Raw genomic sequence first — 24,505 nt, forward strand, 5'->3', positions numbered from 1 at the left:
CTGACGTCACCTCAGGCCTCGCTCGATAGGCTTATGCAGTTGCTGCAGAGCAGCCAATGAGCGAGCGAGCCGTCTCGCCATAGCTAAGCACTGCCGCAACGCGCTTTACATGTATGAAAATTAAGGATAATTTTTTGCTTCAGTATTTCGTGAAAAGAGACTTTCCCCGTAGCGTTTTTACAAAACGCAGTACTCGTTCCCTCTTCTAGAGAGAACCGAGGTTACGTTAGTAACCGAGTACGTTTTGAGATCTGTTGTCAAAAAAGACATGACCCTCCCTTCGCCAGCAATAAATTTTTCTATGACCCTCCAAAATGATTGTGAAAAAAGGCATGACCCTCCCCGATAATTTATTGATTAGCCTACTTCTGTACTGGTTTGCACTTGGCAAAGATGTTCAGATAGCCATTGTTTGTTTGTTTTTTAAAACCATAAACTCTTGCTTTCTCATCTTACTATGGCTGTAACGATAGACCAAACCTACGATTCGGTTCGTAGTCATGATTATCTATTTTCTACTATATTTACTTCTTAGGCTATTTAAATCCAGATAAAACATTGATTAAAATTAAGATACAATTAATAAAAAAACGAAATTCACGTCTCTGTGAAATTTTTAAAGTCGCTTTCAGAGCAGTCATGTCCGTAATGGAGAACTGTCATGCCCGTAACATTGTTTTGTTTTTTTCACATAAATGCGACCACGAAAAATAAAATAAAAATAATATGTTATGTTCTGTGGAGGCCGATCTTTATTCATCCGGTGGGTATATATCTTTTGCTTTGCACAGTGTAATTTATAGAATTACAAAAAAATATTTTGCCACCTAAAAGTTAAAGATTTTTTGTGTCACGTCACATGTGTATTTCCCTCACATTAAATATAAAACGCATGTGTAGACTGATATTTTTCTAATGTCTTGACTCCTTTCAGACGTTTCAAAATATTGGTATTAAATGCATTTTCTGAGAATTTATATTTCACGTATTGACTGCAAATGTCACGTCCATAACACTGGAATCGCCCAAGTTTAACAAATTTATCCTCAACTAGTTTTTGTGGTGTACAGGTGTAGGTCTACGTATTTATGTTAACTTAAATAAATCTAATAGTAATTTAAAGATGTGGTAGCCCTACATCTTACACATCGTGGAAACAAAATAAGAGTGGAAACTAAAATATGGTAGTATGCGCCTCAGTCCCAATACTGTAAAACTCGACGTAGGCCTACGTTCACAACATGTTAATGCAGCGGTAGAGTTACACTCACAGGACACTGTGCACTTATTCGCAATCACAAAAGTTCATTATTTGCTCGTGCTTTAAAGCTTTGCCGGGTAAACATTTCATTGGCATTCTGTTCTGACATGAATCATGATGCACTTTTTCTAAGCGCGAACTGAAGTGCGCGCGCACTGTCAAACAGCGCCAAACTGGATTTTTGTTGGGTCAGACCCATCTGATATCGAAGGGGGGCTGATAACGCGAGAACAACATCGATCTAAATGGAAAAAAATAGCACCAAACAAGACACTTTGAAATGTTGCTGTTTTCATGAATATAAAAGTTGGGTGACCCTCCCCCTAGACTAAAAAAAATTGGATGACCCTCCCCTCAACAAAGAATAAAAAGACATGACCCTCCTCTATTTTCCTCCGGTGGCCCCTTCCATAAATACCGAACGGTCCCTAAGAATGCTTTAAAGAGTGTTCCCGGTTCAAAACAACTAAATCGCCATCAATAGCATCTGTGTCATGCTAAACAGCTTGTATGCACATGGTTCTAAACGGTACCAAATTAGGGTTTTTCGGCTTGTAACAATAGCAGGACCCTTTTTGGTGCTAAATAGAACCCTTTTTATAAGGTTCTATAAAGAACCATTCTTTGAAAATGCTATATCATTTTATATATAATATCATTTTCATATAACTTTAATGGTGTTACAAATAACCTTTTTATTAATAGTTTATTTTTAGCATTATTAGTATCATTATTAGTATATTTACAGTTACAGTCTCTTCTATTTGTTTTTGTAAAAACAATTATGTTTATGAAAGCCAAAATTAGCAAAAATGGACAGTATAAGACCTTTACAATATTAAAAGGAAAAGGTGATAAAGTCATGGGATAGCTTTAAGTTTTTTTTTTTTTTTTTTTTGTGACTGGGTATGTTTATGTATGAAGTAATTATTTTTTTAAATCTAACAATATGGATCATAAAATCAATATCTCTGTTACTTAGTGGATAAGCTTAAGTGAACAGAGCTGCCCAACGTTCGAACCGGAAAACAGGTATAAGTATTTCCGGTTTGCACTACTGTACGCATCTGCAGCAGTAGGTGATCTCTGAGGTAACTTATTTTTCGCTTTTTTAGAAAACAAATCTTATTTCTGTTTTAATTAAAATGTCACGAATGCTTAAGTATCAGAAAAAAATGTTTTATAAAAAAAAAAAAATGCAGTCTTCATTTGATTGTTTTAATCGTCTGCAAGCAAATATAAAAGGTTAAACTACTATGATAGCATACAAGTCTAAACTAACTTGCTGATAGTTAGCTAACTCTACATAGGGTGCCATTAGCAAAAGCTACATACTAACTTACATACCTTCATACTCATGAATAAATGAGGAGGCGTAAAACTTAAATCCTTTATCTAACGGAGTACTCGGGGCTCTGGAAGTCCGTTTAGCAATACGATGTACATCTGAAATGGATAGAATGGGTAGCTCCTGTAAACACCGGCTATAAAAGGTCGCCATTCCTACGCTGTGTTTACCTCAGTAGCTGACGACCGGAAGTAGTTATATCTGTTTTGTAGAACCCGGAAGTATGTTGAGCATAACCCCTATACGCTGATTTCACGCAGCCGCCATTTTGAAATCGAAAGTGAGGCTCCGGTGGGAAGAACCCCGGAAGTAAAGATAAACAACAATGCCTTGGATTACCAACCTGAAGCTGCTGCCGCGATTTACACTATTGGATGTTAATATCCAATATAGGATATGTATATAGTTAATTCCTGCTTCGTTTTTTACATTCTGAATTATATATTAAAAAAATTATTTTATTTATAAATGAATTTCACTGTATATAGTCTAAAGTATGAAAGAAATATTTGTACATTTTTAGAATTGACACAACATCATTAAACACAACAATACGCCATCGCATTCACGACTCTCCTGTGATTAAAGGCGACACTTCCGGTTTTCTTCCCACTGGAGCCTTGCTTTCGATTTCAAAATAACGGCTGCGTGAAATCAGCGTATTGGATGGCTGCTGAGCTCCAGAAAACCAGTAATGAGGTGGCTTTGACAGTTACAGATTTGAAAATCAAAAGGCGGGAAAAAAGACCCCTAAACTCTAACACAAAGAAACATTTCATCATATAGGGCCTAAGGGTTCTTTGAGATGATACAGCTCTAAATAGAACTGTTATTATGTGTAAAGAACCTTTAAAGAACCATATTTTTTTAGTGTGCTTTGCTAAAGGACTTATTCTTTATTTTGATGTGTATGTTAAAGTGTATATTGAGTTTTCTATGTTGTTTAAATCACCTTTTTAAGTCACAGTCAGTCAGTCGCCTTTATTTATATAGCGCTTTTTACAATTCAGATTGTTTCAAAGCAGCTTAACAGTGATAACAGGAAAATAATACAACAAAGTTGGTTTCGGCTGTACAGCAGATCTAGAAGAAAATAGTGTCATTGTCCAACATAAGTTCTCATACAATGGTGTCAATGCAGGTATATCAATATTGTTGAATATTTAGTGTCCCCAACTAAGCAAGCCATAGGCAACAATGGCAAGGAACCACTGTTAGTGGTGCGACTTCTGGTCTATACGCAGATAAAGTTCTGGTTGTGCTTTACAGATAATTCCTATAATTCCTGTATGTTGATTTTTCTCTATGTAAAGAGTTCCATACTGGCATATAATTTGAAAGTTGCAGCGTGTCATACTAACATGTATATTATTTACAAAACTGACAGACTATTAAAAAAAAATTTCTGTGATAAATAGGCACACGTTTTGAACCATTTCTACAGCATCAGAACTGTCTCATGTGTTACTTTCTTTGCACTTTTGCATTTAACCTTAATTAAAGCATTTCCACGTGAGATATTGGACTAAAGTGTTGAATTTCATGTGAAAATATCCTGAGAAAGCTTTGAACGAAACGGTGCGTGTTGAGAAGTATCATGTAGCCCTGCCCCCATCTGAACGGCAGCAATTAGAGCAGCACACTCACTCCCTTCTCAAAGCTGAGAACAATTCCCTCTAACCTTTTCCTCTCACTTCTGAGCGACGAAATCCCCTGTATACATCGACGGCGTAGAAAGAGGGACCTGTCAAACCCACTGCCGTACTTTCATAAGGACCAGTGGCACAAACACAAAGTCCAATCAAGCTTAACTCACCTGGACCTTAACCAAAGTTGGAAGAACATTCTCTCCCTTCATCAGGTGACATTTCCTCCTGCCAGCGTCTCCTCTCCCCTGCCTGCTCGGAACATCAGAGATTGGACAGCTTTTGCGGAGAGCAGGACTATTAACGAGAGCATGAGCCGTAAACTGCATGTAGTGACTGTGTAAGCCAAGCTGGTGCTGAGATTGCTATGTAAGCTAAGAGCTGTGTTATCTTCTCCTACAATGGTGAAGAGACTTGTTCACAGTCTCTCTATTCTTTCACTTCCTGTGTGGTTTGATTATTCCGACAGCAGTTTAAAACCTTTATTTCATTTTTTTTTTTACACCACTGTCTGTCATAAATAATCATATATTTAGTGCCACACAGTCTACAGGTACAGACCTGACTTGACAGGGTGGTGTGGTGAAGGTTAAAGCTCAGGAATCAATCGTGCCATGGTGTCCTAACCAGGCATGACATGATAAAATTGCATATGGTGTAATGTTAATTTCTGAAAATGTTATTTCTTCCATGTAAACATATATATTTGGGAGCAGCACATTCAGTTAATCAACTCAATTAGCAAGACAGTTTTCCAGCATTCCTCCACAACCCAATCTCCTCACTCCTAACTATTCCTATCCCAGCCTGGGATGGGGGGTACTCTGGGTTCGGGTCAAATTCAAAGCTCAGAGCCCTACCCTCGGACAGTGGGCCAAATACGCATAACCTTTACTCTATCTGATTATATGTAAGTATGAACTCGTGAAATAAAAAGTGGCACAATACTTTGTTGTTAGCTCAATTTCTGTTCCCTCTGCTTCGCCCTGGGTAGCTACAGTACACATAGTGAAGTCTTACTGGCCTAAAATTTCCCCCCCCCCCCCCCAAAAAAAAGTCACAACACAAAACTCAAATTTAAATCACATTTGCCCAGCCAGTGTAGACAAACAAAACAAATTGCTTGTCACTGGAATCTTTTTGCACTGGCACAGTGTTCATCCAAAAATGAAAACACTATGTGCAATGTTTGAATGTGCCTAAAAGCAAATTAGTGGCTACAATGACTGTATGTTCCTCACACAAAGCTATATTAGAAGACTTTGAATTTACTAGCTCAAAATTGACATGGTTTACTGTTATTATTATTATTATTATTATTGTTATTTTTCACTTAAACAATTACTTTGTGAATGCTTTATGATGTTTGTATGAAAGAGAGCATCCTGTATTTTGTTTTCAACTGTTTTCACTAGACTAATTCAGAACTTATGATGTGAACATACACCCGCTATTATCCCAAGCAAGAACTTGAGTAAAAGTATTCACTATATTGACTTGCGTATTAAAGTTTGGGGTATAACTGTAATCCATCACCACGTTTTATCATGAAACTTAAAGTGAGTAAAAGTGTTTGTTCACCACTCTAAGAAGTGCTCAACGCTTCCAGACCTCTTTATGCTCTGACCCATTGAGAGACTGCAGAAAAGCCTTCAGATCATTGAACACTCGAGCTGCTCCCTTTGGCCCTTTAACATCACATGATAGATGATCACTTCTACAGCACTAGTTAAAGCACACTATTAACTTTGTATTTAAAAATGGTAATGTAATTGATTCACCAATTGATTTATTGGTGTTAATTCAAGTGTTTCACAAATTAATCACATTATAGAAATTAATTTACTATATTTTATGAGCTGTTGTGTGATTAACTAATGATATGAATTAATCAAGCTTAATAAGAATTCAAGCAGTATTGTTTGGCCAATTTGTCACTTGGTTAAAAGCAGGGCGAATACAGGGTTTGATTTACGAGGTTCAGGACTACTGTATGCTGCACAGAGAAGAAATTGCCTGTCTGTGACACAACTCTTATCGCAAAACATATGGACGAACAAGAGCCCAAGCATATCAAGCATGACACTGTACATTTCTGTTCTGAAGAACAGGACTCATGTGATCTTACATGCATAACCTCTAGATATGTGTTGAGTTAACACAGCCTCCACAGTTTGACGGTAGTAAATTACAATATGGCCATTTGGTAAATAATAATAATAATAATAGTTACAATGTGCCATATAAAAAATCACACACTTTATTGTCCCACCAGTATGAGAGTATCTACCAAGAGCATAGGAGTACATGAAGTAAAATGATTTTAAAAAGAAATAAATCAGTCAATCAATCAATCAAGCTCCTGTATGTTCCACTACTCACAGGTTTTGTGTTAGAAAATGAGAATAGATTTGTCCTCATGGTGGTCAGTGGCTTAGCAGTAATTATTTTCACCCCCCAGAGACCTTGTTAAGAAGTTCATTAGTCCAGGTCTGATGTCTTTTAAACTATTGATCGTTGAGTCAATGTAAAAATAACAACACCTGTTATAAAGCAGTTGTCCACAGCAATTGCAACATAAATTATTTAAAAAGGCCACATTGGCCCTGGCCATGAAGCCATCAATCAGAAGATATGACCGTCACAAAAAGAGCCTGAGCTTCACAGAGCTTCTCCTCCAATGAGAACAATCCCATCATGCAGGTGATGGACAGGAAGAGAGAATGACCTGGTGTCACCTGTATTGTGGCTGCCGTCTTTGAACGTCGGCTCTCTGCTCTCTTCTGATAGATAGACTGGGCAAATGGATTCTCCACTTACTTCTGGCCTCCCTCTGAGCGCGCACTTCAATTTGTCTAACACTAAAAGACTGACAGAATGGCGAGCAAAAACCTGAAAGAAAACAGATGAATTTTTTATGGAATGTTTGGATTGAGTTGCAAGAGGCGCCATTTTTATTCATAAATGGAATTGAGGGATTCATGCCCCATAAAGTGACCCCTGGAATCAATTCTATCAAATGAACTAACTCCTGTTGTGTTCCTGTGGGCCTGGGGAGTAATGCCAATGCATTGATAAACACGTTTTCAGCGCTTTTCATTTCATCGGCCCTGTGCTTTGCAGTGTTATGATCTACTGTGCTGTTTGCAATGTAGTTTACAATGCTCCATAATAGGAGTTAAGCAAAGTCATACTGTCAAGCACTATTACACATCAAGATTGTTAAGAGACTCAATATTATTGAAAATGATTGAAATTACCTTAATACGTCAGCTGTTCTTCCTAGAGAGCAGTGAGATTAAACGGAAAGCAAATAAAGACTTTTGCTTAAAGGTGAAGTGGGTAATTTTTCTGATCTTACAATACTTTCTCGTATTCTGAAACACAAAGTATTATTGGCTTGAGTTTGAGTCAGAGCCTTTTCTGTTTCTCGGGAGGAGTGTTCTAGAAACCTATTCTCTTCACTTTCAAATTATTTTTGGTGATGCAAGAAATTATATACAATTAATTCCAAAGAAGTCCCCTGCTTCTCAAGTCAAGTCAAGTCACATTTATTTATATAGCGCTTTATACAATACAGATTGTTTCAAAGCAGCTTTACAGTGATAACAATGATGCATTTTGGCTGTTTTTCAACTGAAATCAGGTCCGTTGTAAAGATCATTAATGATTAAATTAGTTCTATAAAGCAGTTCCGCAAAAAAAAAATGATCATCAATCTCAGTTCAGTTTTCATACAACAGTGTCAGTACAGTCAGATCAATAATATTGTTGAATTTTAAGATAATATTTCTTCTGAGAAAGAAGATCCCAGTCATCTCCAAGACCAGCTGATCTGAACTATTCTATACACAGCAATTGTTTAGATGCACTTTCACTGTATGTCTCTATTTTTTTTTTTTTTTTTTCTGAGTTATATTTCAGTGCCACATATGAAAACTCCATTAAGTCTCCACAGCTATGAACAAACTGCTTGAGCAACAAAGTCCGGAATTGGTACTGTTATTGAGCGATGCTGTACTTGAAATTTAAACGGAAATAAAGCAGCAGTTCCAAACATACACAGCCTTAATTGCTGCCGTTTCAGCTTTCATAATTGAATTCCTCATGGCTATCAAGCTTAGTATGTGCATTGAGCATTGCGTTAATTGACAAAAGAATCCTCCTCAGCGTGTAAGACATCCTCTTCCCTGAGGCTTTGTAGCCACTCTTGGCTTCTCACTCTGCAGCGCTCCAACACCTAGATTCTCATTTACACCCCATTAATCTGTGCTAGTCAGGCATGTCGTGTTCCCACTGTAGAACTCAACCTTAAAAGGAACCTTTCACTGAGTGCACATGTACCTTAAACCACCTTATTAAAACCAGAAACACCTCAATGATGGCACATTAAAAACTTCTCTCTGAAGCCCCTTACAGCATCTACAGCATAAGCGAGTGTCTTTTGAGTTACACACGCCACTTTGATTAATAATTGATTAAGTGGTTCCTTGAAGCTTCAAAGGCAGGAAGGGAAGAGGCATCTCTCTCCCGCGGATGAAGCTGCAGCCCATCGCTACTTTGTTGTTTTAAATGCTCTCTGAGATGTGTGCAGTTGGAGAGATGGGAGGGTACTGACTGTCTGCTCATCAAGAGCTGCTAAAGAACATCATGGTTCCCCCCACAATGGGATAAGAAGAGACTCCTCTGGGTGATACTTCCTGTAGGAAAGGCACCTCCGGTTTTGTTGAGTTTAGCTTGGTTTAAAGGATTGTGTTATTTTATTTAAAGGTTTCACCAATGACTGACAGTGGTGATAATACTGATAGACAACTATTATCATCTAAGCAAATATTAAAATTAAGACAAATCAATAAAGATAACCAAGAAGCCCATGTATTATGGCGCTTTTCCACTGCATGGTACGGTACGGCTCGGTTCGGTACGGCACGCTTTGGCGCTTTTCCACTGCATGGTACGGTACGGCTCACTTATGGCTCATTTCCACTGCATGGTACGGTACGGTACGGCTCGCTTCGGCTCGCTTTAAATGGTACCACCTCTGTTGAGGTTCCAAGCGTACCGTACCGATACTAAAATGTGACGTGAAAACACTGCAGATCACTGATTGGTCAGCCAGAATCGTCACTACCAGCGTCATTGCATTTGCGACACGAGACACTAAACCCGCTAGATTTAAATAGCCACTAGACAACAGCCAACGCTGTAGCACCTGTTTGTAAAGTATCTACTTGAAAAAAAGAAGTAAAACAATTTAAAAAAAGAAATGGCTGAATCGTGGTCAGTGGACGAGGTGCAGACGTTCCTCTCCTTGGTTGGCGAGGAGCGGATCCAGCGAGAGCTGGATGGGGCGACACGGAATGAAAAAGTGTTCCAAGAAGTAGCTCAGCTCTTAGCCGCACACGGCTACCCACCGGACCTACAAACAGTGTAGGGACAAATTAAAAAAAAACTTAAAAGTGACTACAGAACGATAAAGGATCACAACGGCCGGAGTGGTGCAAACAGAAGAACGTGGAAGTGGTTCGACCAAATGGACGCTATCTACGGAAGTCGACCTGCGAGCAATGGGAGAGAGGGTGCCCTGGACTCGGCCACCTCAATCGAGGATGGTACGTTGTGTTATGTTAACAATATATTACGTTTGAAAGCTTCACTTTATTGACCATCTATATTGTAAAGCTTTATTTCGTTTTTTACATCTATGCCTATTTAATTATTATTTAAATGTTCTGGATTTGTTATTGCTGCTAGTTTGATTTGTGTTGCAGTTATTTGTGCATTACAAACATTGTACAAACTTTTTTGTTTCAGATGCACTGTCTACGATTGACTCGTTAGCACTTTCTCTGTGCAGTGATGCCTCAACGGTGATAGCAGCGCCGCCACCAGCACGACCGTCTACACCAGCAACCTCCAGCAGGACACCAGAGCGTTTGGTACCAGGTATGAAAATATGACTAAACACTTACTGTTACAAATCATATATTTTTACTAAGCTTACCCAATCCTTTTCTTATGTCGATTTGAATGCCTGCACTAAAATTGGATATATCATGAAATCCTGTTGCTCACCATAAATACATTATTGCTAGCTACTGTAACTTTTGTGATTAGTTCACATTGTAGATCATGGGGTTGTTAATGAACAGTTATTTCATAATTTAATTGATGATATGTGATTCTGTTAGCTTGATTTTTACTCTCAATTTTTTTTTACTTTTAGAAGAAAAAAAAAATTCACATTTATAATTTTTCTTTCTTTGTGTCCAGGCAAGAGGAAACGGAGCATGCACCATCAGGAGCATCTTGGTGTTTTAAGAGAGATTCAGGTGGCTGATATTCAACAGCAGGAACTGAACCGGGCACAGAGGGAGCTCCATTTGCAGATGGCAATCGATGAGGCCCGGCAAGCGAGGGAGCAGGAAGCGGCCTTAAGGACGGAGGAAAATGCACAAACTGCTGCATTCAATCAAGCCTTCCTCAACGTCATGGGGATGCGGGCGATGAGTGGCCGACAAGAACAGAACTCTCTGCCCGACTAAAACCTCCCAAGTCCATACTTCACGGAAATAGTTTTTTTTTTTTTTTACTTGTTTTTCTGTGAATAATTTTTATACTACATACGTTTGTGCACAACATTTAAAGTTTGCTTAGTGTACATATTTTACTTTAAAATTTGTTTATATATATATGTCTTATTTATTTATTTTTATATATATATTTTTTGCACTACATACATTTGCACAACATTTAAAGTTTGCTTGGTGTACATTTTTTATTTGTAAATTTGTGTTATATATATATATATATATATATATATATATATATATATATATATATATATATATATGTCTTTATATTTTCTTTATTTATATACATTTTTTTGCAGTACATACATTTGCACTTTGTTTAAAGTTTGATCTCTTTACATTTTTCTTCAATAAAATTTACTTGTCAGACGTGATTTACTTGTACTTTCCTTTTTGATGCTTTAATATTTCATGAGCATGTAATATAGCTAATTATACATGTAAATGATAAATAATGATAAAAACCTGTTGTAAAACCCCTCACCAGACAGCTCCAATTTTGGCAAGTGGGGCATCCATAATAAAATAAAAAGGTTGCTGTGACTTATGAGCAGCGACCTTTTTATTTTGGGTGTCATGTATGCCCCACTTGAATAGAGTCTATTCTGAATAGAGACATAACCAACATATATTAAGAAAGCCAAGTCTACAAGTAAGAGTTTACAGTTCAAGACTCAGAATTAATCAGACTGTTATTAATATTGAGATATATAAGCTCATAAAAAAAAAAATAAAAAAAAAATATATATATATATATATATATATATATATATATATATATATATATATATATATATATATATATATTAAATGTATACAAATATTATGTGAATGTACTAGGATAACAACCACAACTAGTGTAACCACAAGTGGGTTCATGCTCCATTTTAAATCTGAAGATATCTTTGATACTATACATGAATAATCCACCTATTATTTTAAGTCTTGTTAGAAAACAAAAAATATATATATTTTTTTTTTTGCGACCTTCACCTTATGTGAATTATTTTAACAAATTAAAGTATGTATAGAATAGGTCTTGCAGCTGGTGGATTAGAGCAACAGGTATCATCAAGCTACATGTCACAATTTAAAAGATTAATAGTACACTTTTACTTAAAACTCACTTTAAACCACCATTGACTATATGTATCATAATCCGCTCACGGTTTAAAATAGTGTTTTGACATAAATTCTGTATGACAAAATATAAAAAAAACATGTGATAATTATTTCTCCAAATATGCACGCAATTGGATAAGAGCCCTGATGGATGCTGTATATTGCATGTAAATGAACACAAATAAACCTGAGAAAACATGATTGACTGCATTATGAGTGATGATTACTATTCAAAATATCAAATGTTACAGATTAATAATTTTGCACTCCTGGAATAAATTAAGAATTTAATGTCACTGCAAAGCAGATTTATCATAAACAGTGGTCAAATATCAAAGCTGGGGTCTTAAATATTTATAATGATGCTATTTATTATTAATATTATATTTATTTATAATAAATCGGTTAATAAATATGCAAGGGAAACTTCTTCAAATACTGCACACACGTTTATTGACAACACACTTTACAGAACAGACATAGTCAACTATTCAAGTAACGCATCAGAGCCTCACAGACATCCCTGCCCTCCTCCTCTACAGGCTGTGCCAGTCCCAGCACAGGCTCTGCTGCTGTAGGTGGATCCCATGCACTCTCATAGGCCTCTCCATGACTCTCACAAAGGTTATGTAGAGCACAGCATGTCATCACCATAGATTTCACAAGGTCAACCGCACAGTCATTTCTTTTCATAAGGCAACGCCATCTTCCTTTTAATCTACCAAAAGCATTTTCAACCACTACACGTGCTCTGGAGATTTTCACGTTGTAGACCCGCTGTTCCGCTGTTAGCCGTCCAGTGTCAATGTGTCATTACAGACAATTCTGTAAGGGATAGGCAGAGTCTCCAAGGATGTAGTAGCCAACATTCACCCCAGCAATGTTTTTGGTGCTAGCTGGTATGTGGTTTCCACGGCTTGCCAACTCCCACAGTGTGGACAGTCTCAAAACCCGAGCATCATGTAGGCTTCCAGGCAGTCCTGTGAAAACATTCCAGAAAAGTCCCTTTCCATCCACAACACCTTGAAGAATGATGGAGTGCCAGCCTTTACGGTTGAAATAGTCACAGTGATAGTCTTGTGGTGCTATTATGGGTATATGTGATCCATCAATAACACCAATACACTGTGGGAGTCCCCATCTGTTCTCAACGTAGGCAGCCATTTCTTTAAACCTCTCCTGATCTGGAAAACGAATTTGTTCTGGTACCAACAACGTCTCTGCTGCAGCACAGAACTCCTGAACACACCGACACACAGTTGAAATGCTTGCTCCAAAAAGATGTCCAACACTTCTGTACTCAGAGCCGGTTGCAAGCTTCCACAGTGCAATGGCTACTCTCTTCTTTAGAGGTACACACACGCGGAAGTTTGTGTCCCGTCTCTCCATCGCAGGACGCAGTTTGTTGCACAAGTGGATAAACGTTTCTTCCGACATTCTAAAGTTCTCCAACCACTGCGTGTTTGTAAAACCAGGAACAATGACATCCCACCACTCAGAAGCTCTGTTAAATGTCCAAACAGATGGTCTGTGGCGACGACTTTGCGAAATATGATACATCTGAAATACACAGATTACACATTTTAATACATAAAATTGGCAGCTAAATTCATTATATGCTTTGTGACGATATAGCAATTGAGACCCTAAACAATATTAGCTTACCCTCGTGCGCCGTCGGGCAAACCGAGTGATGTCGTCATCTTCACTTCGTTGTAAGAGTTCCCAGACTCTTTTGTTTTTTTAGCAGTAATTTGTTTTGCTGCCATCAGCCTCATTTTAAACACATTTCTCCGTCTTGCAGTTAAAAACATCCACATGCCGAGAATCAAGAACACCATTCGCTCAACAGGCTCCACTCCTGTGTTGTGCGTTTGAAATGTGGCGCGTTTACGATGATGTCATGGCAGTAGAGACGGCAACTATAACGATCAGTCCCACCCACTTTAAAGCGGTACTAACTGCAGTGGAAAAGCAACCGAGCTAAAGCGAACTGAACCGTGCCGTACCGAGCCGAGTCGTACCACGCAGTGGAAAAGCGAAGCGAGCCGAACCGTTCCACGCCGAGTCGGACCGTACCGAGCCGAACCGAGCCGTACCATGCAGTGGAAAAGCGCCATTATAGACCCCATTGATTCTAGCAGTAACTGACATTTTCAAATGAACATTTAGGCAATATCTCTTTTTCAATGTCGCCTTAACTGACTGAAGCACATACTTTAGTCATTTGAATTGTTTGACCGTTGAGCTGTGGGAACATGCATCATGATATCTAAACATGAAAGGCAAGTATTGAGATCCAACAAAGGTGGAACATGGCTCTAGCAACACCAAGGTTCAAATTTCAAGGAGCATACAAACTGGTAAATGCAACCCCATGCGAGAAGAAAAGTAGTATTATTTTGCACACAAAAAAACGTCACCACATGCACATTTTTGTATGTTGTTTGGATAAAAACTGCATAAATGTAAACTGGTATAGTATAAATACTGGTAACACTTTACTTAAGGCCTTTATGTATAATGCATTGTAAAAGTATTCATAATGTAGATTATAATGCATTCTATTTTTTCATAAATAATTGTAACCAAAGTTAAAAATGCATTATAATATTTTCAGATTCCTTGATACATCTGAATTTGGTTGTTTGTTATGTGTTCTAATGCATTATACTTTCTTAAGGTGTAACAATGAATAGATAAGTATTATAATGTATTATAACTATGGTTTCAATTATTCATGAGACCACACAATGCATTATGAGGTGGATTACAAGGTTTAATTAATGCATTAAAAGTACTTAATGCATTATATATAAGGGCTTTCAATAAAGTGTTACCGAAATATCTAACAAGTTATAAACTGATGTGTTGTCTAAAAGTGAAAGCCTGAACATATAAAGAAAATAAGCTTTTGTCTTTGTGTTTTGTCTTTTGTTGTTGTGTTGTGTTGTGAACTGTGATCATGTAGGAGCGATGACTGCATGCAGAGGTGTGATAGTATTAGACTTTCCTCCTGTCTAATGCTTCCTGTCAGCCCCCTGTGTCCCAGCCCGGCAGATCATAGAGTGTTGTGTTGGTGGCTATGACCGGTCTTGGGCAGTGGGTAGAGAGCAGGACTGTCCACACTAACTCAGTCTGATGGCTTCCAGCGGCTCTAACTATTTCACATCCAACCCAGACCAACAGGGACAGCAGAGGACATTGTGTTTCTCACAAGAGGATTTTTTTTTTTTTTTTTTTGGTCAGTAATTCTTGTTTGTCACTAGAAAAAAACAAGAAAAAAAAACCAAACAAAAAAACACCTGAGATAGATACAGCACACTGTCAGAAAAAAAGTGTACACAATTTGTACCATCAGCTTGTCACTGGGGAATTACCCTTAAAAGGACAACTTTATACTTTATATACACCTAGGCGCATTTAGTACCTTATAATAGTAATACTGTAAGTACCCTTGTGGTACTAAAATTAACTTTTACAGGTAAATAAGGTACATGTCATTTAAAGGTACTAAAGGTACAAGCTGTTTTACCCCTAAAAGTATGATTTTTGCGCATTTTCCAAGAGTACCTTTTTTTCTTTTTTTTTAACCATCAAATCATTATCTGAAGAAAACATGGAAAGTAAATAAACAGCACTAAATGATTCCAACAATATCACTGTTCCACACTTGAAAATGTCATCAGCAGTGTTGAAACACAAATAACTGCCTGTGTTCTAACTAAAGTCACATGCCTGTGCCTGCCTGCCTACTGTGATTGGCCATAGCGTGCTTTGAGCGACAGCTGGAGAGTGAAAGTGGACCTCTCTGTAGCAGCTCCCGGTATGAGATCTCCTCAAGCACCATGTTTTCAGCTTAAACCCCTGCCGGGATGATCCGGCTCCAGCTTTTCCTCAGGACTAACCCTTGACATAATGTGTATGCAGAAGGTCATGATGAGAGATAATATCCAGAGTCTTTCCCAAATTAAGTGCTGGGGTAGAATTAAACAGACTTGCGGTTTATAACCCTCCATCCACCAGTCCTTCCACAAATCCCCAGACCAGCCCACCGACAACACAAAATGATTGCTGGTCAATTACATTCCTTCCCCACCACCTCCTGTTTAGGATGTAATCTTCCTCATAGATACTCTATGTGTGTAGTTATCTTCCTTTCCATATTCACACTGCTCTCTCTAACCTACTTGCTTTTCCTATCTGCAAATGGAGAGCTGACGTCCTATCTTCACACCCACTGAGAAACGATTATGTATTAAATAAACGACAGCTGTGACTTTCGTACTGTGTGAAGGACTCTACCTACATATAAGCTCTTTTGAATATTGTCTGTCCATTCTTGAGACACCATTACAAATCAGAATGTGTAGAAAGTGTAAGGCTCCAGACAAGCAGAGAGAAAACTCCCTAAATTCTTTACAAAGTCAAATTTAGGTAAAGGACATTTTGAATCAGGAGAGATGACAATTAATGCATTGGTATAAGTGTGTTAAATTTAAATATGTAATTCCGCAGAAGTGAGAATAATGTTACATGTGAACCATGCTTTTTTTTTAGCATTGTATTTTTGTTTGTATATTCTGTTGTACCACATAATGTATAGGCTACCTTGCTTTTTTGTAGTTAAAGGTAGGGTAGGCAATTTTGGACAGGCTAGCAATAGCAAGCTAGCTTTTTTTTGCCATTTTATTCCTTTATTACGATAGGACAGTAAGTGAAGTGGGAGAGAAAGAGGGGTATGGGATCAGGAAAGGTCCGCGAGCCAGGACTCGAACTCGGGTCACCCGAAGTGCAACAGCGCTATATGTCGGCATGCTGTCCACGAGGCCACTGGCGCCGACAATAGCAAGCTAACTTTAAAAGCATTAGATCCCACCCTCCCTTCAGTGTCTCCAAAGCCACACCTCCTTCAAAACACATGAGACGCAAAGTGTCACGAGATGAGAGACGGCTTTAAATTACCTCATGTCTCAAAGCACATAACATTACAATAATAATTAATGTAAACAACTTACAGAGCTCTAGTTGTACCAGCTGACTGCTGCAGATTAATTTTGGCATTGCCAGTGTAGACATAGAAACGCATAAATCCGAGGCTGAGGACGTGAACAGCTCCGGGTAGATCGTCACGGGTTGCCATATTGTAATTAGGGTTATGACATGGCTTGAACGTCAAGTCACCTTTATTTATATAGCGCTTTTTACAATACAGATTGTATCAAAGCAGCTTCACATTGATAACATGAAAATAATACAACAAAGTTTGTTTCTAGAAGAAAATTGCGTCATCATCCACCCTAAGTAGCCTAAGGCAGATCAACGTAGCATAAGCTCGTTGTTTTGGTTCAGGAGGAAGTGTAAAAGGCGGCTGCTGTTTGTTTATGGCGCTCGGTGACTGTCTGCCCACAACTCTGCGTAGGCTCATGGAACGTGCAGATGACGTTTGATGTCTGTGCGAGCAGGTGCTAGGAGGTATGGAAATACATATGTTGACAGGCAGGTAGGAATTCGGACCGAATGCAATGATTGGGTGAAAATCGTTTGGTCCTGTGACTTGCACAGAAGATATATGTACATGTTTTAATATTTAGACCACTTCTATAATTGATTGGTATCAGGATGTGAAGAGAGTTTCAACCAGTATAACAAAAAGTGTTTATAAAAACAATTGCCTACCATACCTTTAAGTGCTCTCAACACAATTGCATTGCGCTTTTATGTTTTGGAAAATTGGTTAAATCTTATGAATTTGTATTGTCCCATTCATACGTTGTTGCACAGTCTGTTTACACCCCAGTGGTGGTTGTGTTTAGGGATGGGTTTAATGGTGTACCTTTATGTTTTTTTGTTTTTTTTTTGTTTTTATCTAAACATTATATCTAATTCATTCAAAAATCCCCACCTTGTAAAATAGTTATGTATTTAAAATGTTCTTGTAAAATAAGATTTTAACACATTTTACTATGTTTACATGACAGTCATTCTGCAGACTTACCATATGCGGTTTTCCCTCCAAAATCAGCACAGTAAACATTAAAGTTTATGTATTCTGTCTGGGCCTGGTCAATATAACTGTATCCCCTTAAAAAAAAAAAAAAACATTAAAAACATATGAACTAATACATATAATCATAATAATATGTACAATATTAATTCATTTGAACAAAATCTATGTTAGCACGACAGTGTCATAAAGTGTTTATTTTGAGGGTGGACACTGTTCCAGTCCTGAAGGCCAGTCTCTTGGGTCCTGATTTTACTGACATATGACACATTCTGACAATCTCAGGCAGCCCTCTGGTGTCCCAGACAAGAGCTGAATGCTCATAATCTCCTAAATGCGTGTAGCACGGAGGAGGTGTCAGCGATATGTTCGGACAGGATTTCTGTGGCTGTTGAGCTATTTTGTGGTTACGCCTGTGGTTATGAAGATAGGCCATTGTGGTTTTTCACTGCTGTGTCACAGGGATGAGTGTCAACTGTGTCCAAAGCAGTTTCTTCAAAAATGCCCTTTCAGATATATGTCTTCATATTGACAATATGTTCTACTGCAGATCTCCAATATGGCCAATTCTAAATAAAAAAATAAAACAGTACCAGTTTGGACACTCAACGCAAATAGACTTTAGTTTTCTTGTTTTCTTTTCTTTTTTTTTTTATTACAAACCCTGCCTTTAGGTTAGATTTATACATAACATTCAATGAACCTATCATAACGAGTAGCTAAATGCATTTCTCCACCCTATTCATTTTAAAGGGGTCCTATTATGCTCTTTTACGAAGGCTTGATTTAGTTTTTGGGGTGTACTAGAATATGTTTTCATACTTGATTGTTCAAAACACATTATTTTTCATATATTTTATATTATTACAGCACCTCTCTTCCCAGTCTGGATCGAACATGCCGATTTTGATGAAGCCCCTCTTTCCGAAATACGAAATGTGATTGATTATTCTATTTGTACAATATATAGAATCTGATAAAAGTATGAGGGCTGTATCGCACACTTCTTGGATCGGGGCCCCTGAAAGGAGGGGCCAAAGGTGAAGGCAAGCTGGCCACCTGATAGGCCATAGAGATAGCCTGAACGACCCAGTTACTGATGGTCTGTTTGGATGCGGGAAGCCCCTTTTTGGTCGACCTGAAGCACACCAGCAACTGGTCTGACTTCCGCCATGAAGATGACCTCTGGACATAAATCTTGAGAGCTCTGACAGGGCAGAGCAAATTAAGTCTTTCTTCATCCACCGTCACGTGAGGTGGAGGATGAAAAGCCTGCGGAACCGTAGGCCGTGCCACATTAGATGAAACTTTAAGCACATAGCCCGGCCTGGGATGCAAGATAGCCTTAATGTCGCCTGGAGCAAACTCCAGGCACCCATGAGATATAGAGAGCACCTGAAGGTTTCCTACTCTCCTCAGAGAAGTAATGGCTAATAAAAAAGCTACCTTGAGGGAAAGGTTCTTGGCCTCAATCGACTCCAGAGGATCGAAGGGGGCCTCGACCAGCTCGAACCACTGCCAGGTCCCATGTGGGAACTCTGGTACGAGCCGCAGGTCTCATCCTCCGAGTTTCACAGAGGAAAAGTACTACCAGCTGATGTCTCCCCAGAGGCCCATCACCCAGAGGAGCATGGAAAGCCGCAATGGCAGCCACGTACACTGTGAGTGTGGACGGGGTAAGACCAGCCGAGAAGCGATCTTGGAGGAGCTCCAGCACTGAAGCCAACCGGGCAGTTAACTGGGTCCACATCACGCTCTCTACAGCAAGAGGAAACACATTCGGCCATGTCTGTACCATAGCATCCAACCCCAACCACAGTGGACAGTGGGACGTCCCTCGAGACGCAAATTATTCTGGTCCCCTGGGACGTGCATTGCTATGAGATATAACAGTTTCCCTAGGGACCACAGGATGCGCCAATCTGGATAGAGGGCGCAATCTCAGAACCCCCTGATGAATCAAGTAGGAGACCACCGACACATTGTCTGTGTGGTGACCCCTGAGGTCTGGGAGGAAGCTCCTCAGAGCCCTGCCATCCATGACCGTGCCCCAGCCTGTGAGGGAGGCATCTGTCGAAAGGCTTTCCGATGACATGATGCTCCCAGCACGGGGCCTAGACAGGGAACAGAGGCACCTGCATGTAACCCTGATCATGCGGAATGAGTTCCCCCTCGGGGAAAACCCCTTGGTTTTCAACCACCACTGCAGGGCCCTCATGTGCAGCAGGCCGAATGGAATAACGTTGGACGCTGCTGCCATGAACCCTAACACTCTCTGAAATGTTTTACAGTGATGGTTTGGCCTAGCTTTATCCTGGTCACCGCAGCCAGGATGGACTCGATCCGTGCAGGAGACAATTGTGCCCGCATCGTCACTGAGTCAATATAATTTAGCACCCTGATACCCTGAAGCCTCAGCGGAGCTAGAGCTGCATCCATGCATTTAGGCCGAACAGAAGAACCCAATATTGGAACGCTTCGCCCCCGAAAGCGAACCTCAGGAACTTCCTGTGAGATGGAAGGATGGATATGTGGAAGAATGGAAGCACTGGGTAGACTGCAGTCCACACCACCCTGCTGAATTTCGGTGGGCGGAATCGAACTGCAGCCTGTAACCCTTCTCTATTGTGTGCAGGACCCAAGGAGAAATATTTGGCAGGTCTTGCCATGCTTTGAAATATTCTACTAAGGGAACCAAGCGTGGCCGCAAGCCTGTGGGGCAGACAGAGCAGCGTGCGTTCAGTGGAAACCTATGTGTCCCGAAGCGCACTTGACGGCGGGATACAGACATCGATTTCCTGAGGGCTCCCCAGAGGGGAGGCTCTTTTGGTTTCATTCTCGACACCCTGAAGTGGAGGACCGGCATGGAATAATCAAAAACAGTTTCCGATGAGCGTACGTGAACACTGCCTGGCCGCAAGCCCTTGGGGCGGACACTGCAGCGTGCATTCGCTGAAAACCGATGTGTCCCGAAGCGCACTTGATGTCACGGGGGGCGACGGAGGGACATCCCTGCTATTTTCAGGCAGACAGAGCAGCGTGCGTTCACTGCTCATCATTTTAATTCTTCAGAATTAAATGCAGCCATAAACACTGGATAAGTGAAACACGGTCTGAATGGTAGGCTGAATTAAAGTATTTTACTTCTTAAAGTCAGATTATATTCCATCATTTTAGTTTCTTAGAATTAAATGCAGCCATAATCACCAGACAATACTGTTTTAATATTTATTTATACGGTCTCGTAATATAAACGCTGCCTCGGCAAATGCAAGATTCGAGTCAGTCACAATATATTTGGTTTTCATCTCTCGAGAAGAAAGTCAACGGGCGTGAGGCTGAAACACATGAAAACGCTCGGCTGTGCGCGTCAAGCTATTTCTCAATATCTTTCACTCTCAGGAGCTGACTGTGCATGCCTCGCACCCACACAGAATCTTTATTGTAGAGTAGACCCGTAATCTACGCGCTTCTTTGGCAAACGCAAGATCCAAGCCACTATAGATTCTGTATTGCAATGCAGTCCTTTAATCTACGCGCTGCCTCGGCAACGCGAGATCCCAGCCACAGAATCTTTATTGCGGAGTAGACCCTTAATCTACGTGCTGCCTGGGCAAACGCGAGATCCGAGCCACTATAGATTATGTATTTCAGTGCAGACCTTTAATCTACGAACTGCCTCTGCAAACGTGAGATCCCAGCCATAGAATCTTTATTGCGGAGTAGACCCGTAGTCTACGAGCTGCCTCGGCAAACGCCAGATCCAAGCCACTAGATTCTATATTTCAATGTAGTCACTTTATTTGAAGTTCTTACGGGACAAACAACACCAAATAGGACAGACAGTTTGAAACAGAGTGCTTGCTGAAGAGCAAAAAGCTAACTCTGTTGTGTGCCGGTGTCCCTTTGTAGCTTCCGTTCCTTTAACTTCACATGTTATGCCATGACGCAGCACCAGTCAGGATTGGATTAGTTTCATTCATACTTCAAATGCGTTACGCTTAGGGCGTTCCCCAAAATTTCGACAGTTCGAGTTCCCTCGAAAGGGAACCATGGTTAATTTTCCTAAAAAGCGAGAGCTTACAAAAGCAACAAAAAGGCTGTTCTCCATAAAATGTGCAGTGCACAGATCAACATTGGGGTTATAATGTTCAGGAACAGTGTTTAAAATAAGTTGTAACCACTCTCTTTTTTCAAACTTAGGATAGTCAAACAAATGAGTTTTGGAAATGTTGTGGAGAAAAAAAAGTGTCTCTTTGACATAGCGACAACGTTGTCTTTAATGCAGCTCAGCCAAGCCTTGTACCCTTGTGTGCATATTCTGTGGCTGGGGATTATTTAAATGAGTACTATTGTGACTTCATAAGATCTGGAAAAATCACGTTGTTGTCCAAACGAGCCATTCGTTGTAAAATATCGCCCTTTAGATTGGACTTTTTTATGCTCAATCAGCAAAATTACACACTATTGTTGAAAAAGTGGAAGAGCACAATAGGATTGTCTGTCAGGCTGTGCAGGCGGCCAGGGCGGAGACGGAGGCAGAGCAGGTGGAAGTGGAGACCCGGATGGAGCCGGAGAGCCGACGAGCCAAGGCGATGATGAGGATCCCGAGGGACATGGCGATGCGGACGGCTCTGGCAACCGAGGTGCAGGCGAGGATCCAGGTGCACCTGCTCCGCCTCCGTCTCCGTGTCTTTTTTTTTTTTTTTTTTTTTTTTGCACGTTCGTGGAGCCAGAGCAACAGCGGACCAAGGTGAAGCTGGAGCCCAACGGAGCCAGAGTGACGAAGGGACGAGGCGAGGGCAGGTCGACAAACGACCAAGGCAGAGCCGGAGGGACGAGGGAGCCCGGTGGAGCTGGTGGACTAATGGGCCACAGTGGAGATGAGGGCTCGGGAACAGATTCCGATACAGGCTCGGGATCAGATTCAGATACAGGCTCGGGAACAGATACAGTTCTTGGGGCAGGAACAGGTCTAAGAACATGAAGAGTTCTTGGGGCAGGATCAGGTCTAGGGACAGGAACAAGTCAAGGAACAGAACGGGGAACAGGAACATGGTGGCGGCCATCCTGGCTGAGGGCTCAGGTGGTGAGAGGGCGGCCATCTTGGCTGAGGCTTCAGGCGGCGGCCATCTTGACTGAGGGCTAAAGCGGTGAGGCGGTGGCCATCTTGGCTGAGGGCTCAAGTGATGAGGTGGCGGCCATCTTGGCTGAGGGCTCAGGCGGTGAGGCGGCGGCCATCTTGGCTGAGGGCTCAAGCGGTGAGGCGGCGGCCATCTTGGCTGAAGGCTCAGGCTGGGCAGGCATGACGTGAAGTCCAGGGATGTCAATGGGATGCTTAAACGTGGCCCCGATCCAGAACAAGGTCCTCAGGTTCTCGTTGTTGATGGTGACAGCAAGGCAGCAAAAGTCCTTGGTAAAAAAAAAAAAAAAAAATTGGCTCTCCTTGGCCATGGCGATAATTTTTACCCTATCGTCCATTTTGGGCAGTCCGATCTTCTGTCACAGTGTGGTGCAGGCGGAAGAAGACGAAGAAGAGTCAAAAGTTCCAATGCAAACTTTTACTCACAATATAAATCAAACTGGTACATAGAAGACGGGCAGAGGGTTCACACACACAAAATACAACGTAGATCGGAGAAAGACTGACTGAACAGATGGAACTTAAATACAACCACAGATGAACACTGATTAACAGAACACAGGTGATACAAATGACGATGATGACTAAACAGGTGACAAAACTGAACTGTTAATGACAGTAACCATGAATACAAAGGAGTGGCGGGAAAATAACAAAGGAGAACAGGAACCAATCAAAACTCAAACTGAAAGTCCAAACAAACACTGACACTTGACAGTGATCGCTTACATTTTTTATTTTTCCCCCAGAGGTTTAAGAAAAGCAATGACTGAAAGTATGCACAAATATTGCAATTTTGACAGTCGGTTGAATTAATATAGAATTTATTTATATATATTTTAATTATGTTATTGAGTTGCAGTAACAGTATGCCCCATATTTTGTGTGGGCATGTTTTCCCTATTACAAAATATAAAAACAATAAAGAAGTGACATCATTTTGTGGTTTTAACAACTTATAAACCAACATTTGGTCCCATACGTCTACCCTTCTTATTTGGCAACATTTGCATTGTTACTTGCAATTATTACTTTTTTATAATAATCATAATTATTATTTATCTTTGTCTTGATGTAATTTTGATGTTTATTTAATGATAATTGGTTGAAAATTATGACATCAGACAAATACATTTTGTGTAAGTTTTAAGTGTTTACATGGTCTCAAAAATTGCAAATGAATAGAAAATAACAGTTCATATAATATTTAGCCTGCCCTCCTGAACATTCTAAATGTTAAGCATCCCCTTTCATAGAAAATAAAAATTTTGCACCCTGTTGGTGGAAAGTGCCATAAATTAGAAACTTTAAATATTTCAATTCAATAATGCTTTGCAGAGAAAGACCTGTGAGGTTGAAGGATGGCCACTTGTTTTGAGTGACTC

General features: G+C 40.0%; 1 long non-coding RNA gene across 1 annotated transcript in view; it reads right to left on the reverse strand.

Annotated features, from left to right (window-relative positions):
• The window catches only part of LOC309503548, a 454,680-nt gene that overhangs the window by 128,613 nt on the left and 301,562 nt on the right, over nucleotides 1–24,505 (reverse strand). The window lies entirely within an intron of this gene.

This window comes from Leuciscus leuciscus (assembly GCF_965113295.1).
Source record: "Leuciscus leuciscus genome assembly, chromosome: 7".
Classification (NCBI taxonomy): Eukaryota; Metazoa; Chordata; class Actinopteri; order Cypriniformes; family Leuciscidae; genus Leuciscus; species Leuciscus leuciscus.